The 19,210-nt window shown below is 40.8% G+C and overlaps 1 protein-coding gene and 1 pseudogene across 4 annotated transcripts in view; both read left to right on the top strand.

The window, feature by feature from the left end:
* The window catches only part of ZMAT4 (zinc finger matrin-type 4), a 422,482-nt gene that overhangs the window by 219,885 nt on the left and 183,387 nt on the right, over nucleotides 1–19,210 (top strand). The gene's annotated exons all lie outside the window — the stretch shown is intronic.
* On the top strand, nucleotides 13,404–17,270 carry LOC309619484 (BAG family molecular chaperone regulator 1-like; annotated as a pseudogene). The gene is made up of 3 exons: nucleotides 13,404–13,428; nucleotides 13,512–13,522; nucleotides 14,087–17,270. The product of its transcript is annotated as a BAG family molecular chaperone regulator 1-like (transcript).

Raw genomic sequence — 19,210 nt, 5'->3', positions numbered from 1 at the left:
CTTCTAGTGCATGATCAATCAATTAATAAAGGCAAAAATGCTAACCAGTAAATACAGGCATATCCATAACTTTTAAAAAACTGGTGTCAAGCAGCTGGAGGATGGCAGTGTCACAGGCTTCCTCTCTTTCTTAGCACTTCTCAGTTTTTAATTATTTTATTTTATTTTATTTTTTTGGCTGTGTGGCACATGGGATCTTACTTCCCCGACCAGGGATCGAACCTGTGCCCCCTGCAGTGGAAGTGTGGAGTCTTAACCACTGGACCACCAGGGAAGTCCCAGCACTTCTCAGTTTTTTAAACTCTACATCATTTACCAGTTTATTATGGTTTTCCTGATTTCTCCCTACAGACTGTTAGCAACTTGAAAGCAGGAATCTGTGTCTGCTTTGCCCATTGATGTGTTCAAAAACACCTAGAACAGTGACAGGCACAGAGTAGGTACTCAATAAAATTGCTGAATGAATGAATAAACAGAGAAAGCAGAATTTAAAAATCACCTAAAATCCTGCATTTTTTAACATGGCAATCCTTTTCATTTCTAAAGGGATCCTGATTGAATAATTTTTACAAGAAATTATTTATGATTTTTTCTTCTACTTTAAAAAAACGATGTATATTTTATATATTGTGAAAGGCAGAGATATGAAGTGTTATATAGTTCACTGAGTTTTGACGATGCAAACTCCTGTGTAACCCACACTCCTACCAAGATCCGTAACTTTTCCATCATGACGTCATTCCCACGTGCCCCATCCCAGTCAATCCTAACTTCCCATTCCAGGGAACCACTTTTCTTATTTTTTTCACCAAAATTTAGTTTTGCCTGCTCTAAAATTTCATACAATTGGCACAGAGAGTATGTATTTTTCTGTGTCTAGCTTCTCATATTGTTTTTGAAATGTATCCATTTGTTGTATAAAAAGCAGAGTAGCCCCTTCCTTGCTCTTTATCACTGAGTGGTTTGCTTCTAGACAGAAATCCCACAATATGTCTATCCATTCTGCTCTTGACTTTTTTGGTGCTATTTTGAATAAGGCTTTCATGAACATCCTTTTTGTTGTTGTTGTTGACAGATGTTTTTACTTCTCTTGTTAAATACCTCAGAGTAGAATTGCTGGGTCATAAGTTGGGTGTATTTTTAACTGAAGAAGAAACTGCCAAAATGTTTTCCAAAGTAGCTGCATTATTTTACACACCCTAAAGCAACATATATGAATTCCATATCCTCACCAACATTTGTTTTTATCAGTCTTTCAAATATTAGTCATTCTAGTGGGTGTAGGAGAGTATTTCATTATGGCTTTAATTTGTGTTTCCATGTTGACTAATTATGTCAAACACTTTAAAATGTTGGTCATTTGTATGTCTTCCTTTGTGAAATGTCTGTTCATTTCTTTTGCCTATTTAAAAAAAGTGGCTGTCTGCCTCATTCTTTATTTAATTTTTTTTAACATCTTTATTGGAGTATAATTGCTTTACAATGGTGTGTTAGTTTCTGCTTTATAACAAAGTGAATCAGCTATATGTATACATATATCCCCATATCTCCTCCCTCTTGCGTCTCCCTCCCACCCTCCCTATCCCACCCCTCTAGGTGGTCACAAAGCACCAAGCTGATCTCCCTGTGCTATGTGGCTGCTTCCCACTAGCTATCTGTTTTACATTAAGTAGTGTATATATGTCCATGCCACTCTCTCACTTCGTCCCAGCTTACCCTTCCCCCTCCCAGTATCCTCAAGTCCATTCTCTACAACTGCATCTTTATTCCTGTCCTGCCCCTAGGTTTTTCAGAACCATTTCTTTTTTTTTTTTTAGATTCCATATGTATGTGTTAGCATACGGTATTTGTTTTTTCCTTTCTGGCTTACTTCACTCTGTATGACAGACTCTAGGTCCATCCACCTCACTACAAATAACTCAATTTCATTTCTTTTTATGGCTGAGTAATATTCCATTGTATATATGTGCCACATCTTCTTTATCCATTCATCTGTCGATGGACACTTAACGTTGCTTCCATGTCCTGGCTATTGTAAATAGAGCTGCAATGAACATTGTGGTACATGACTCTTTTTGAATTATGGTTTTCTCAGGGTATATGCCCAGTAGTGGGATTGCTGGGTTATATGGTAGTTCTATTTTTAGTTTTTTAAGGACCCTCTATACTGTTCTGCACAGTGGCTGTATCAGTTTACATTCCCACCAACAGTGCAAGAGGGTTCCTTTTTCTCCACACCCTCTCCAGCATTTATTGTTTGTAGATTTTTTGATGATGGCCATTCTGACTGGTGTGAGGTGATACCTCATTGTAGTTTTGATTTGCATTTCTCTAATGATTAGTGATGTTGAGCACCTTTTCATGTGTTTGTTGGCAATCTGTTTATCTTTTTTGGAGAAATGTCTATTTAGGTCTTCTGCCCATTTTTGGATTGGGTTGTTTGTGTTTTTGATATTGAGCTGCATGAGCTGCTTGTAAATTTTGGAGATTTATCCTTTGTCAGTTGCTTCATTTGCAAATATTTTCTCCCATTCTGAGGGCTGTCTTTTCGTCTTGTTTATGGTTTCCTTTGCTGTGCAAAAGCTTTTAAGTTTCATTAGGTCCCATTTGTTTATTTTTGTTTTTATTTCCATTACTCTAGGAGGTGGGTCAAAAAGGATCTTGCTGTGATTTATGTTATAGAGTGTTCTGCCTATGTTTTCCTCTAAGAGTTTGATAGTGTCTGGCCTTACATTTAGGTCTTTAATCCATTTTGAGTTTATTTTTGTGTATGGTGTTAGGAAGTGTTCTAATTTCATTCTTTTACATGTAGCTGTCCAGTTTTCCCAGCACCTCTTATTGAAGAGGCTGTCTTTTCTCCATTGTATACTCTTGCCTCCTTTATCAAAGATAAGGTGACCATATGTGCATGGGTTTATCTCTGGGCTTTCTATCCTGTTCCATTGATCTATATTTCTGTTTTTGTGCCAGTACCATACCTTATTGTTGAGTAATAGGTAGAAGGTTTTCATATATTGTAGATACAAATCCTTTGTCAGGTATACCCATTGTGAATATTTTCTCCTAGACTATGACTTGGTTCTTCATTTTCTTAAATAATGTCTGGTAAGCAGACACTATTGAATTATGAAAGTATAATTTCTCTTTATTTTCTTTTATAATCATTGCTTTTTGTGTCCCATCTAAAAAATTTTTGCCTACACTCATGATCAAAGATAATCTTGTATATTTTCTTCTGCAGGTTTCATAATTTTAGCTTTTATATCTAGGATTATGATGTATCTCAAATTAATTTTTGTGTATGGTGTGAGGAAGGGGTTGAAATTCATTTTGTTTTTAGATATTTACCCAGTTGTTGCAGCAAATTTGTTGAAATTTTTTTTTTTCCTCATTGGATTATCTTGGCACCTCTTTTGAAAATCTATTGATTGTGTGTGAGTCTATTTCTATACAACATATTGTGTTCCATTGATTTATTTGTCTATCTTTATGCCAGCACCACACTGTATTTATTTATAGCATTAGAGAAGTTTTGATATTAGGTAGTGCAAGTTCTCCAGCTTTGTTCTTTTCTCTCAAGATTGTTTGACTGTTCTAAATCCTTCACATTTCTATATAAATTTTAGAATCAGTTTTTCAGTCTCTACGTAGAAAGTTTGGTGGAATACTGAATGGGACTTCATTTAATCTATAGATCAATTTGGGGAGATTTATTTAAATGACTCATGATATTGAATCTTACAATCCATGAACATCATATATCTCCCTATTTTCATCATATATCTCCCTATTTACTTGTTTCTTTAAGTTCTATCAGCACTATTACGTAGTTTTCAGTGTAAAGATTTTACACATTATTAGTTGAATGTATCCTTGAGTACTTTTTGCTCTTTAACACTATTATAAATTATATTTTTTGAAATTTCATTTTTATGTGATTTTTACTGACATATAGAAAATACAATTAATTTTTATACATTGACCTTGATTCTGGTGACCTACACATAACTTTCTACCTATTATTTGTATATAATTTAATAGCACCAAAAAACCTTGTACCTTTTGTATTTTTTTGGTATCCACACTATTTAGTCATTGGAAACTCTACAGAACCGTATTAGCTTTCTGGCCTTCCTTTGCTTCAAGTGGCAAATCAAATTTTTAAAAAGGAAATTATTCTTGTAGATTAACAAGGGATTTTAAATGGGATTGGCCTAAATAGTTATTAATATGAATAACCTGGTTCCTGACTCAAGTTTAGTGATATTTGTTCCAGAAAATAGATGACATCTGTCTCTACTTCCAAGATTTAGTTTAATAAGAGAAACGGCCACCTCTTTCTGAACATGGAGTCCAATGTAGAAAGCAAAGGAAGTTATTGAATTATAGAATTATAAAATCCAATGGAGAGAAAGTGCTTTAGAGGTTTTCTTTGTAGTTTAATTTCTTCTTGCTAGCATAAAACACAGATATAAGGAAATTTCTTATTTAGAAACAGGGAGAGTATAAATTATGAATTTAGAGCTCAGTGAAAATAGAATATTCATTTTGCAGACCTTTATTATTTAGTCTTTTAAAAGTGTTAGGATGAGAAAATGCACAGTTATTTCATTGTTTCGGAGGAAACGAAAACAGAGCAAAAGAATCCATTTGAAAATTTCATAATGTTTCTGAGCATCAGATGCAGACAGTGCTGGAAAGGACATCAAACATCATGAATTATGCCCCTTGTTTTTACAGAGCGGGGTTCTGGGGCCCAGAGAAGTGGGGTAACTGTCCCCTTCTAAGTTATGGCTCCTGATTGGAGGTGCATCCATTTCCAGTGACTCCTCATTGACTAACTAGAACTCTGATGATTAACTCTTTTGTTTCAAAACAGCTAAGTTTGGGAACTTACATATATTTTAGTATAAAACTCTCTTTGAATTCAAGTATAGAATGGGCACAGTTCAACTCTCAGCTTTCTGGGAATGAATGATTTACAGGGTACATCATATACTTTAATAATAGAGTTTTCCCCACCTTCATGACTCCATCTCAGTTAGAGAGAATCTAGAAAAGGCAAAGAAATCATATTCACTTTTCCCAGGGGCCTGGGATTGAGAAGCAAAATTCTGTGAAGAGAAAGCTATTTCTAGAGAGGCTGCTAGAATTGATGACTCCCTCTCTAATGCAGCTTCTGCCTTTATTGGAGGGAATGGGGAATCATTTCCAGGGGTTGCAGGAAGCTTACCTAGGACTTCAAATCATAAAAGTGGTATGTGAGTGGGAATGAGCAGACTTTCCTCAAAACAGGCAGAACACTGGAGTGAGAGAGATTTACTTTTTGAATTATTTCTGCTGTGGACTTTCAGATGATAGTGGGTTCCACTTAATATTAGTTTGGCCTTTGCCCACGTGGCAGGCAGTAGACAGCTTGGTCATATCATTCAGTGACCCTCCTCCACCTTCAGGTCACCTAAGGTACCTGTGCAGGGGACTTGGGCACTGGGGCTTCTCCAAGACCAAGGAAGGAAAGGCACTCTACGTTAAAAAATGAACAGTTTCCAAGGGCAACAAGTGCAACTATTGCTGTGTGACAATAACCCCAAAACTTAGTGGCTTAAAAAATGGTAAACATTTATTATCTCTCAAAGTTTCCAGGGAGGAATTTGGGAGTGGCTTGGCTAGGTGATTCTGGCTTGAGGTTTCTTATCACTTTGCACCTGAGATGTCAGCCTGGGCTGCAGTTCTACTTCTAAAGGTGGCTCATTCCATTCTGGAAAACAGAGTAGTGGTTTCCGGTCATTGGGGGTGAGGGGAAAGGGTTGGCTACAGGGGGCCGTAAGAGGGCATTTGGGGGGTTGTGGAAGTTGTCTGGACCTTGATATGGCTTCGTGGCTGTATGAGTTTGTTTGTCAAAACTTACGTAACTGTATCCAAGGAGAGAGTGGGGAGAGTGGAATGTCAATTTCAAAAGCCAAATAAAAGAAGAAAGAAAATGTGAGTCACTCATATGTTGGTAGGAGGCCTTTGTTTTTCTCCTCGTGGGCCTCTCCCAGGAGTTTTGAAGGTGCTCGTGCTGTGGACCCTGGCTTCCCACAGAGCCTCAGGTGAAAGCCATCCTTTTTAGGATGCTCCAAGGTCACGTGGCCTCGCTTCCATCACTTTCTGTTGGTTAGAAGTCAATGCCAGTCCCTATTCAAGGGGTGGTTGGGAATTCAACTCCACCTTTGAAGAGGGGACTACCAGAGAACACGTGGACATTTTTAAACCACCACAATCAGAATGCAGGTGGATACCCGACCCATGTGACAAATACTGTGCTGTCATACCCTTTGTAGACTTTGGAGTGGAAAACATCTTATCCACAGGAGGCATTCATGTATGCAATAAACACAAGTCAAGGATTTCATTAAAAAAATCTGATAGAGATTTCTGCCTATTCTCATGAGAACCAGGTCAACAGAAAATAGTTTCTCTGAGGTCCTCTGCCCAAGACTTGATGGATGTGACAGCAGGAATCGGCAAAGACAGGGCACACTTTCCCAGGTGAAGGTTGCTTGAGAATCTCCATTTGAGTTTTCAACAATCCTTCCTTCATCTGACAACCATTTTCCCTTAAGACATGGCCACTCCAATATGCTTGGGGATTCCAAAGTTTTGGGGAGCAAATTAATTGGAGTTAACAGTTTGCTCGTGGGCTCCTAATCTCCCTGTGAGATGATAGAAACAGAAATTCTGATCAGGTGACTCGAGGTCAAGATTTTAGAAACAGAAAGCTTGTTATGTGTTGGTGTATTTCCTCTTTGATGCCTTCTTTGATTTTTTCATTTATTTTCCACTTCATTCCACTAACATTGAACTCCTACCTGGTACAAGCACAAAGTGCTGGAGATTCTACAGTGAATGAGAAGAGAAGGTTCCTATCGAGAAGAAGTAGGAAATAAACAAGCAAAATACATTAACCCTGTGACAAGTGCTAATGGGAGGTGTGTTCCTTTAAATGGGAAAGTTAGTGACAACCACTCAGAGAAGCTGACATTTTGAACTGTGACCTGAAGGATCCAGACACGAAGCACCTGCCCCTTCAAGCAGAGGTGCTGGCAGGTGCAAAGGCCCTGTGGTGGGCAGAGGGCCTGAAACTAATGAGAGGAGAGGGGTAAAAAGTGAGATTGTGACCTAGATGAGGTCACACTGCATAGATCTTAATAGATCATGGGAAGAAGTTGTGATTTATTCTAAGTGCACCCACGTGTTTGCATCTCATTTTATTTGTGAATCCGAATGTTCCACCTTTTCTCTACTTCAGGGCTTAGTTCATTTCCATTCTGGGTCACCGGCTCTTCCCTCTGTCCAAGAGCAGGTCCTGCTCCTGTCATTCCTGGGGACGCACCCTTTACCTGCTTCCTTTGTTCAGGGCTACATCTCAAATCACTAGCAGGTTTTTAGGGTAGCAGCCCTTTCTGGCCAGAGGTCCATCATTCATTCATGGTTTTCAGGACTAAGAAAAAGCTCTGGAGTTCCTTTAGTATGAAAGTCATACTGACCAAGGTCTCTTTAATAGTTTTGGGGGAGTGGGGGGCATGGGGGGAGAACCAAAATTTCTTGACAGTCTTGGGGAGGAAACCAAGCTCGGGAAGAGCATGTTGGTTCCTGAAAAAGAGCAGGGGAGTTAGAAAGAGATGCATTAGGTGCATACAGGCATGTTTGGGCAGTTTATTCACAGGAAAATGGACCTACCGAATCCCCATTGAAGTCTTCATTTCAGAACAGAGGATTCTGGTCACTGAATTGAGCCTTGTTTAAGTGAGCAAGTAAAAGAGCCCTGTGAAGGTGACAGTGGGCGTGGGAATGGAGGTGGAACTCCCAGATGGTGCGATCAGAGGCGTCAGGTGAACCTTGAAGGGCACGGGAAGATGTGCAGGTCAGGCAGCTGAGTGGGACCACACTGCAGGCTGAGGACGGACCCCACGCAAAGGCCTGCGAGCTGGGGGGACAGCAGCGCCCCCTGGGGGAACTGTGTGGGATGGCTGGAGCTTAAGGCCACTTTTGGGGTTAATGGGAGAAGCACCTCGAGAAACAGTCAGATCATGGCGGCAGTTGAATACTTCCACTGAACCCTGAAGGTTATGGGGAGTAACTTAAAGATTTTTGGCAGGAAAGTTACATGTTGATATTTGTATTTTTGAAAGAGATGTCTACAGACAGCAATGTGGAGCCTGGATTAGAAGGGAACTGGATGGGAGGCAGGGAGATTATTGGGAGGCTACTAATTTAATCCAGTGAGAAATTATGCCAACTTGAGCTAAAGACAGTAGTAGCAGCAGGAATATCAGTAAAGGGAAAAAATGAGGAACAAATTGGATGTGAATTCAACAGAATTTGGTGGACAGTTGGTCCTCCAGAGCCCTTGACAGCTGCACCTTCATGTACAGGCAGGGCCTGCCCATGATTGACTCTTAACTGCATGCCCAGATACCATCAGAACCTTCTGCTAAAGCACGAATCCCAGGGCTGGGCATTTGGTGTTATCTGTCCTGATACTTTTAACCCAGTCGTGGTCTTGTCAAAGTTTCTGGAGGGCAGGGTCCATACCTTCTTATTCTTTGTATCACCTACAGTGTGCAAAACAACGTATCATTGATGGAAGGTCCTGAATGGATGCCCAGGATTTGAGTGGTCTCACTCCTATTAACCAACTCCAGTTTTTCTGGTGCACTCAGAATTATGGGTCTCAAACGGATGATTGAACATTCCCCAGTGCTGAATACTTGATAAAAAATTACTATGTCAAGTAAGGTGCATTTTTATTCCATTTAATAAGTTAAAACAAAAGCCTTAGTTCATTCCTTATAGGAATATTTTCAGTCTCTGAAAGCTGTATGTATTTATCTAGTTGAGAATCAGCAGAAAATAGGACCTTTAAGCAGATATGATAATTATAGAACAATTGAATGGTAGGGGAAGAGGTGCCAGAAGAAAATGCTCAGCTTAGCTTACACCTGGTTGTTTTTGCATTATTATTTTTAATGTGTTTTGACACCTCAGCTGTTGCATCTAGACTTGCTCTGATGTTCAGAGCCCATATTTTGGGTTAGATAATTAAACTGCTTAAATGGCTCGTGTTCCTGTCATATTACTGGAGTGGGAAAATAGGGTGATATGGAAGAGATCATTTTCATTCATTCACTCACTCATACTCACTAAGTATCTATTATGTACCAGGCTCTGTGCCTAAAGATTTACAGAATATTGAAATGTCTGACTCATCGTCCAATCTCAAAGCATTTAAAGTCTTGAGGAGAGCAGGGAGAGCAAAATAATACATTTATTGAAATAAGTATAACACAAAATATGAAAAAATAAAATCAGAGCTTAAAAGCCACTCCAGCATGATGCCTTGGGAATTGAAAGTAGGGAAACAATGACTTCCAACCTGGAGTTAGCAACAGGACACGTGGAAACTGATGACCAGTTTCTTTAGAGAAGAGGGATCAGTATAACTAAAAGTGTAGAGAGATGGCAGAAGTATGAGCACGATTAGCAATCCAGTTCACTGGAGTTAGTGACATAAAGCTGAGAAGACAGATCCGAACCAAATTATAAATAGCCTTACATGTCAGGCAAAGCTGAACTTTATTTGATAGCCACTGACATTTTTTGGGTTTTTTTTTGAGTAGGATGATGACCGGTCTTATCTGTGCTTTAGGGGGATAACTCTGTGATGGATTGTAATGGGGGGATTCAGGAGGCCAGGAGACTGGATAGAATTGATGCAGTGTGAAGGCCTGGAGGGGCCCAAGGTCCAGCAGGGGGAGGGAAGAAATGGGACCAGTGAAAGATACACGTATTTCTCTTTGCACTGGTCAGCAGACTTCCCCACGTCGGCCAAATGAAGAGAAGTCAGAGCATTAGAATTCTCAAAGACACCTTGGCGAGGCCTTGGGAACACTCATAGGGAAAATAGAAATTTAATGAGTAATATGAGTAATGACTCAGATTTCTGTTCACTCTCAAATCCAACAAGAAATGTAGCTGATGAACATTCATGGCAGTCTGTTTACATCCTGTAGGGCTATTCTTTCTTCAGCCGAGACAGATTTTGGTCCATTATTGCTCTTCATGAAGCGAATGAATGGAACACTGTCTGAAGAAGCTGGGTTAACTCTTCATCGTCACGGACTAGGTTCCAGAACGGACGAGCTTGGCTTTTCAAACGGAATCATTCTGTCTCCATTTATGCGTTGTGGGCAAACTCATCAAACAGAGAACTACAAAGCCGCTTGGATTTCTAATTTCAGAGTGGGCTAATACATTGCAAACAGCCTTAAATTTGACACATGGAGACAGTGTCCTTGGTTTTGAGATGCTGACCAAGAAAAGGGCAAAAGCAACATCAAAACACACGCACCGGGGTTTCCCGGGTGGCGCAGTGGTTGAGAATCTGCCTGCCAATGCAGGGGACACGGGTTCGAGCCCTGGTCCGGGAAGATCCCACATGCCGCGGAGCAACTGGGCCTGCGAGCCACGATTACCGAGCCTGCGCGTCTGGAGCCTGTGCTCCACAACAAGAGAGGCCGCGATAGTGAGAGGCCCGCGCACCGCGATGAAGAGTGGCCCCCGCTTGCCACAACTAGAGAAAGCCCTCGCACAGAAACGAAGACCCAACACAGCCATAAATAAATAAATTAAATTAAAAAAAAAAAAAACACACCCACCAAAAATCCAGGTCACTTAAGTGTTCTTTAGTTGCCAATTTTGGCTACATTGAGGAAGCTGACAGTATCACGTGAAGATGCTTTCCTTCCTCAGTGCTCTAAGTCTTTTCCTCAGTATTGATTGAAGGTCTCTCTTGTTTAGTTTAAGCTCCAAAAACAGAGATCGTATTTTACAAGAGCTCAGCACGGTGTTTTCCTAAGGTTCTGGGAACGTGTATCTGCCATGCTGGCTCTTAAATAGCTGTGGGCTTTGGTAGTGGCTCTGTTAGTTGGGCTTTGTATTCAACAAAATAAGGGATGCTTTGGGAAAACATGCAAAATCAGGAGAAACCTGTCTTTTAACAAGTGGGAAACTTTTCTTTGTTTCTAAAATTATAGCTTTAACTCCACGCAAAAAAGTAATCATAATTGTCGATTTTTTTCAAAGCTGCTACCGATAGACCTAATTTTCTACAATAGATGGGATTCTATAAAGTGGATTGTGAACTGAGATTAAGGTATACAAATGTCAGGTTTACTCAAAGGAGAGCCTACTGACTGATGTTTTTGTTCACTATCTTATTTTGACTAATATTTAATGAGCACTTAGCGTATAACAAGCATTGTGATAAACCCTGGTGTATAAAGATGGCATTGCCCTGAAATATAAAAGACATTCTCACATCTTCAAGAAGTCCACAGCAATATTTTGAAAAGCTGTTTACCTGAAAATCTCTGGTGTATCCTGCATACATAAACGCATAGAGATACAGGAAGGAAAACACACCCACAAAAGCGTAGTGCGTTCTACACGTTCGATCTCTTTTACAAACAGCTTCTGCTACTGGCAATTATCATCTCATGTGAACAGTTTCCCAAGAAAATGGGGATTTTATAGTTGAGGTTGATGTAAGGGAAGAAGCAGTAGGCATCCTGGTAAATTGTGTCTGGAACCTTTGTATGGCTATATGCCCAGGGTGGAAACTGCTACATGCAAATGGAGACTGTCAATCCTATAGATGCTTTGCTCTAATGGAATCACTTGAAAGAAAGATCTCTTCATTTATTCATCCACTGGTTGTTCAACGAATCCTTATTAGGTGATTATTATGTTTGTGTTATATGTTATCATGCTGGATGTTGGGATGCAATAATGAACAAGACACGGTCCTTGAGTTCAGGAAATTTCCACGCTTAATAGGAAAAACAAGCATTTTAACATTATTTGTAAAATGTATTTAAAATTCCCAAATGATTTACATGTCCTTACTGTATGAAATGGGAAAATTTTCCTTAAAATCTTGGAGAAAACATTTTCATTTAAACATATACCATAATAAAACTAAAGATTTCCTTAGAAATATGGAGGCTGGTGGTGTGCTGCCAGTAGAAACGTTATTTACCAAAACAGATCTTCTATTTGGAAGGTATGTACGATGCCTCCGTTAGCTAAGTGGGTTCTTAGACCTGGGTAATGAACAAAAATATGCCATAACTTGAGTTTGGAGTCTATTTTTGCGAAGTATGCCAATGTTACATTTACTAAAATAGCTAATGGACCAGTGAAGTGGCATCGCTTTTCACTGATACCAGCTGGCTAACTGTTAACTGATTTGAAATGAGTTATCAAGCACTGCTGTTTTGTAAATAAGAGTCTTGAGTTTTTATGCCGTTACGTGTGAAAGAGGGGCATCTATCGCTCACTACGAACTTTTTTTTGGTGGGAGCTGTGGTTTCACAAAGTCCTGGTTACTCATTAAGGTTTGGTATAATGGACTCAGAGACAGAAACCCTGGAGTTGAGTCCTGTCTCTGTTAAGCAGCTAGGAGATCTTGATGGGTCGCTTCACCTCTCTGGGCCTCAGTTTCCTCTCTTATACAGTGAAGGTGTTGGGCTGGTCATCCACAGTGTCTCCTTAGTATCACCTTCCATCTAGTTTCCATCCCATCCGTCTGAACCACAGAGGAACACTTTATTGTAAGTCCATGTGCTTGGGGTGTGGACAGCTGAACCTCTGGAATAGGATCTGTTACAGATTGTCTAAGACCAGTTTTTATGATGAACTAACCCTACCTTGGACCCATAAGGAAGAGCTTTATTTTGCTCCCTCTCTATTCTTTTTGACCACCCATGGGCTTCTGCACTTGGGCCACAATGTAAAGACTTGATTCAGGTATGTAGTCTTAGTAAATAGCTTTTTCTTACTGTTTGGCTTGAGTCTGAACAAACTATATCTCTACTTGAAGCTCTAAGCAAACCAACACAGTTAGAACTCTGGAGGCACCCTGACTTATTCCCCTAAGACCTGAGATTTTCTGTCAACCCCTAAAGGTCAATGCCAACTTCATCTCCTTACTCATCCCCTCATCTCATCTCTGTTCTGTAGCCTTCCCTCAATTTCAAGTGCACATCTTGTAAGTTTCCAATTTTCAGCCCTTAGACATAAAAGTTCTTCAGCAGAGTCAGTGGTAATTGGCCTCTACAACACACATGCACACACACGTCCCCACACATACATACGTGATTACTGATCATATATATTGTTTCTAATTGTCTCTCATTTTCTCCCAGTGTGGTTACTATTTGAGTGGAATTCACGATTGTTGCACCCAATCATGGGGGTCCAATTCCATTAATAGTGGGATAACTCTAATCAGATCAACCCTCCCACTGATAAAGACTATAAACTCTGGACAGTATATAAAACTCATGTAACTGAAGGCAATGAAGAACAAACATTCAAAAACAGGTGAGAGCTTGAGGGAATTGAATACTTGGAAGAAACAAACAACATTGAGTGAGTTTCCCAGTTTTCGTGGCTTTTTCCCTCAGGGCTGACCTCGGTCAGCATCAAGCTGATTGGCTAAAGCTCAGATAAAAGCCTACAGTCTTAATGGCCTGAAAAACCAGAGCAAAGAGCTCTTGGGGACAAGGGCACTAGAAAGTGGAGGAAAAATTCAAGAAAGAAAAGCCATAGAGCGGAAGCTTCAAATTCTGTGTTTATACTCTGCCTAAACTTGTTCCTGACACCTAAGCAACACCTCCAAGAGGCCAACTCCAAACATCCTAGCAAAGGCTAAAAGGCCTGAGCACCCATTTCAACTGCTACTCCCCACCCTCTGCTGCAACACACACACAACTGGGGAGCGTTTGAGTTCAGCCAAGTTCACTGCCTTCTTTAAAAATCAGTACTCTTTGGAGGAATATAGGAGAATCCAGAGTTTACACAGTGTATCATTTCACAATGTCCAGATAAGATACCAAGTTAATACACATGCCTATGAAGAAATAGGAAAATATGACCCATTTTTTAAGAGAAAAAGCAATCAGTGCAGACTAACACTGAGCTGATGCAGCTAATGGACATGCTTGAGGATGTAGAGGGAAACACTGTCATAATGAGATAGGAAATAGAAAATCTACTCAGCAACAGGAACAAAAGCACCCACAGCAATGCGCAGCACGATCTGTAAGTTACCCCGCAAGAGGGCTGTAGTGAACCAATGGTCCAAGACCCGGCCCACGTTGTTGCAGAGGCCACAGGGGTCCCGCTGCCTTTTCAGAAACTCATACTGAAGGGGAAATCTCTGAAGGAAATGGAGAAACCATTGTCAGCGCTTGGAATACCAAACGGTGCCCGGGTCATGTTAACTGGGAAAAAGAACAGTCCCGAGGAAGAAGCTGAACTAAAGAAGCTGAAAGACTTGCAGAAGTCTGTGGAGAAGATAGCTGACCGACTGGAGGAGCTGAGGAAAGAGCTTACTGGAATCCAGCAGGGTTTTCTGGCCAAGGATTTGCAAGTTGAAGCTCTCTGCAAACTCCATAGGCGAGCAGTTTATGAAGATCTTGGAAGAGATTGACACACTGATTCTGCCAGAAGATCGCAAAGACAGTAGAATGAAAAAGGAAGGGTTTGGTGAAAATGATTCAGGCGTTCCTAGCCGAGTGCGGCGCAGGGGGGCCGAACATCGGCCAGGAGACGGAGCGACTGCAGTCATGAACTTGGCCCTGACTCACCGAGGTGAGGCAGAGAAGGCAGGGCTGCCCCGAAAAACAGCTCCACAAGCTCTGCCCTCTCTGGATCAGCAGTTACGCGCCTTCCCCGGGGCTGCTGGGGACAACTGGACGATTGCCAGTTTTCCTTCTCTTGTACGCGCTCTCGGTGAACAAGTATTGCCTGTACGATCTTAGCGCCCCTGTCAGTTTGTCAGTCCGTCTCTGTATATCTGTGCCGTCCAGCAGCCGACCTTGTCTGGAGGGGGCCTCCCCTGCCCAAGTCTTCCCGGCTTTTCTGACCTTCGGATGCTTTCTTTGGGCTGGTGAGAGCTCTCATTTGTCCTGGGGTAGTTCCGGGTTCATCAGCTATGCTGGTCTTCAGATATGTGAGGCCTTTTTGCGCTTACGATCCCATAGTCCCATCTGTGTAAACCAGAATCACCAGGAGGTTCTGCGTCTGGTCAGGAATGTTGGGAATGGCTCAGAACAGGTGTTTGGCACACAGGGAGTCCAAGTATCTCTCGTTGTGACCTAATTCTGGAATAGCTGGCTGGGTTGTGGGTTCATAGACCCTGTCTTCAGCCCCCAGTGACCCTGACCAGCCACCGGCCGTGAGCTCTCAGGGGGCCATTCCTGGATTGGGGCCTGTGGTTGATCCATGGACTTCCTTGTCCCCAAGCAAATCTCTAGGAGGTTAGAACCCAGAGTTGTCTAAGTCTGCTCGAAACCAGATCAGAACCAGAGTTCTCCTGGGTCAGGGGGAGACAGAGTGAGTAGTAAAGCAGGCAGGTAGTGAGGGCCACTGTAAACTTCCCAGGAGTTCCTTCAAAGGCATGTCTGTCAACCGTACCCTTCTGAGATCTACATTTCCTTCGAGTTCCTTCGAGGCTGTGTTTGTCTGTTTTGTGGCCTTTTCCCCCTTCGTTGTTATTTTAAAAATAGAACAGTTTATATAGACGTCAGCAGGCAGAAGAGTGTTTAGAATTTTTTTTCTTTTTGGCAGATGAAGTATGGGAAGCAAAAGCCTTCTGAGGTTCTAGTCTAGCTATGTTATCAAGTTGAGAGTGGCCCTGTGTGCCGGAACTCTTAAAACGGGTCAGCTGCTGTCACCCCATTTTTCACACAGTGCCCAGGAGATAGGTTTCCAACAGGCCACTGTGTGGCCAACCTTATTTCGCAGAGAGGGCATCAGTGAAGCCCCGGGAATTTAGGGCTGTGTGGGTGGGACCTGGGACAAGGTGGTGGTAAGGGGGGTGGGCAAGAGGACAAGGCTCAGGGTCCAGCCCACCCACCCCCAACTTTGATCAGAGCAGTCCAGTATTTATCTGTTTCTAGGTAGTAGCTGTGTGGCCTTGGGCCACAGCAGGTTCCTGTGTGCCAGATACCATTCTAAGTTCTTGAGGTGTATTAGGCATTGAATCCTCACACAGTCTAGGAGGTAGACAGATACTCTCCCTGTTTTAGAGATGAGCTCAGGTAATTTGCTCAAGATCATAGAGAGACAAAGCAAGGACACAAACTGAGCAGCTTGACTCCGAGCCCATGTCCTTAATCTCTACCAGTTTGCCTCCCACCTGACATGGGGTTGCTCACACCCTCTCATTATTTATCTCCCATGTTGGCCTCTGCACTCCCCCTCTGGCCCACTCCAGTTCGTCCTCCACAGAGCGACTGAGTGATCACGAAGTGCACATCTTATCATGTCAGTCCCCTGCTTAAAAACCTCAGTGGCCCCCATTTCTCTTGGGATAAAGGCCAAGGTCCTTACCCTGCGCCCTTCTCATCTCGGGCCACTCTCCTGTTTGCTCTCTGCTGTCAGCCACTCCGGTCTAGTTCAGGCCCTCAGGTGCTCTGTACCCTGTCCCGCCCTGGGGTCTTTGCACACGCTGTTCCTCTGCTTGGACAGCTCCACGCCATCCTTCCCCTACCCCTACCCCTGTCCTAGGCGACTCCTGTTCATCCTTCAGAACGTAAATGTCTCTTCATGGAGAAACCTCACCTACTACTGTCTGAGAACATCAAGCCCCCAGGTGATATCCTTTCACAGTTTGTCATGACTTTTTACGAAAAACAGCACTTATCGTGGTCTATGATGATTTATTTGTGGGATTATTTGATTAATATTTGCCTTTATGCTAGACTGTGAGTTCCTTGGGTTAAGGAGCTTCTTTGTCTTGTTAACAGTGTATTTCAAGCACATTGTCTAGTTTATATTAGGTGCTCAATAAATATTTGGAGAATGAGTGAAAAAAAAATTTACTGGATGTGTTTATAAGACCAATTGGATTTGAACAAAGAGTCAGCAAACTTGAATTTATATCAGTAGAAATGACCTAATCTAAAGAACACAGAGAAAATATATTAAAAAAATTAAAATGCCACAGTAGTGCATGGGATAATGTCAAAAAGTCTAACATAGGTGACAGAAACAAATGTACGTAAGTAGGATAAATGTGAAGAAAACCATACCTTGAGTCACCAGGATCATCATAGTCAAACTGCTGAAAACAAAAGATACAGAGAAGATCTTAAAAGCAGCCGAAGAAAATGTACACATCACACAGAGAGCAACAACAATATGAATTATAGCTGATTTCTCATTAAAACAAAGAAATTGAATCCAGAAGTCAGGGGAGCTCCTCAAAGTCCTGGAAAGAAAACAACAACAAACAAATAAACAAACCTGTCAACCAGTGAAAATACTCTTCAAGAATAAAGATGTAACAAAGACATTTTCAAATAAACAAAAAACTAGAGTTTGTTGCCAGCAGACCTGCACTGCAAGAAGTGCTACAGAAGTTCTTCAGGCTGTACAGAAATACCAGATGGAAAATCGGATCCTCAAGACGGAATGAAAATCACCAGGGATATTAAATATGTAGATTAGCATAACAGGCTTACTTTTCCCTTAAGTTTTAAAAATTACATATGATTCTTTTTAATTCCTCTTTTTAAAAAATTGAGACATAATTTACACATCATGAGAGTCACCATTTTAAAGTATACAATTCAGTGACTTTTAGTGTGTTCGTGAAGTTGTGCTGCCGTGAACACAATTTTAGAATGTTTCTTCACCCCATAAAGCCCCGTACCATCAGCAGTTATTCCCCATTCTCTCCTTGCCCCAGCTGCTGGCAACCACTAATGTACATTCTGTCTCTGTGAACTTGCCTATTCTGAACATTTTGTATAAAAATAATCATACAATATGTGTCTTTTGTGTCTGGCTTTTTTACTTAGCATACTGTTTTTAAGGTCCATCTATACTGCAGCATGTATCAGTACATCATTCTTTTTATTGCTGAATCATGTTCCATTGTATAGATCACCTCTGTTTATCCAGTCAGCAACTGATGGATATTTGGGCTGTTTGCACATTTTGACTATTATGAATAATACCACTTTGAACATTCACAGAAAAGTTTCTGTATAAACATATGTTTTCAGTTCCCTTGGGTATATAACTAGGAGTGGTATTGCTGGGGTATACGGTAACTCTACATTTAACTTTTTAAGGAACTAAAGACCTGTTTTCAAAATTGGCTCTGCCATTTTCCATTCCTACCAACAATGAATGAGGGTTCCAGTTTCTCCGCATCCTGGTCAACACTTATTAATATCTATCTGCTTGATTTAAACTATTCCAGTGGCTGTGAAGTGGTATTCCACTGTGGTTTTGATTTACTTTTTCCTAATGGCTAATGACATTGAGCATTTTTTCATGTGTTTATTGGACATTTGTATATATTCCTGGGGAAATACCTGTGTATATCTTTTACCAAGTTTTTAATTGAGTTGTCTTTTTAGTTTTGGATTGTTAAGAGTTCTTTATTTAGTCTGGATAGTAGACTCTTAACATATATGATTTGCAGTTTTTCTCTCCCATCTGTCAGTTATCTTATTAGTTTCTTAATAGTATCTTTTGAAACACAAATGTTTTTAATTTTGATTGTTTAATTTATATGTGTATGTACATATATATGTATATGTGTGTGTGTATATATATATATATATTTGGGGTATCTTATGTAAAGAATCATTGCCTAATCCAGTTGTCACAAATTTACCCCAATATTTTCGTCTAAAAGTTTTATAGTTTTAGCTCTTCCATTTAGGTCTTTTATCCCTTTTGGATTAATTTTTTTTATAGGTTTGAGGTAGGTTTTTAGCTTCATTCTGTTGCACATACATATCCAGTTGTCCCAGTGACATTTGTTGAAAAGACTATTCCCTTACTGAGTTGTCTTGGCATCCTTTCTGAAAATCAATTGACTACAAATGTATGGATTAATTTCTGGACTACAAGTCATATTCCATTGATCTGTATGTCTATCTGTAGTCCAGTACCAAACAATCTTGATTACTGTAGCATTTTGAAATCAAGAAGTGTCAGTGCTCCAAATTTATTCTTTTTCAAGACTATCTTGTCTATTTTGGGTCCCTTCCATTTCCATATGAAATTCAGGGTCACTTTGTCAATTTCTCTAAAAAAGAGAGCTAAGATATGATAGGGCTTGTATTGAATCTGTTGCTCA

This window comes from Balaenoptera borealis (genome assembly GCF_965194805.1).
Source record: "Balaenoptera borealis genome assembly, chromosome: 21".
Classification (NCBI taxonomy): Eukaryota; Metazoa; Chordata; class Mammalia; order Artiodactyla; family Balaenopteridae; genus Balaenoptera; species Balaenoptera borealis.
Note: the sequence above shows the minus strand (reverse complement) of the source record. Positions and strands in the feature narration are given on the sequence as shown.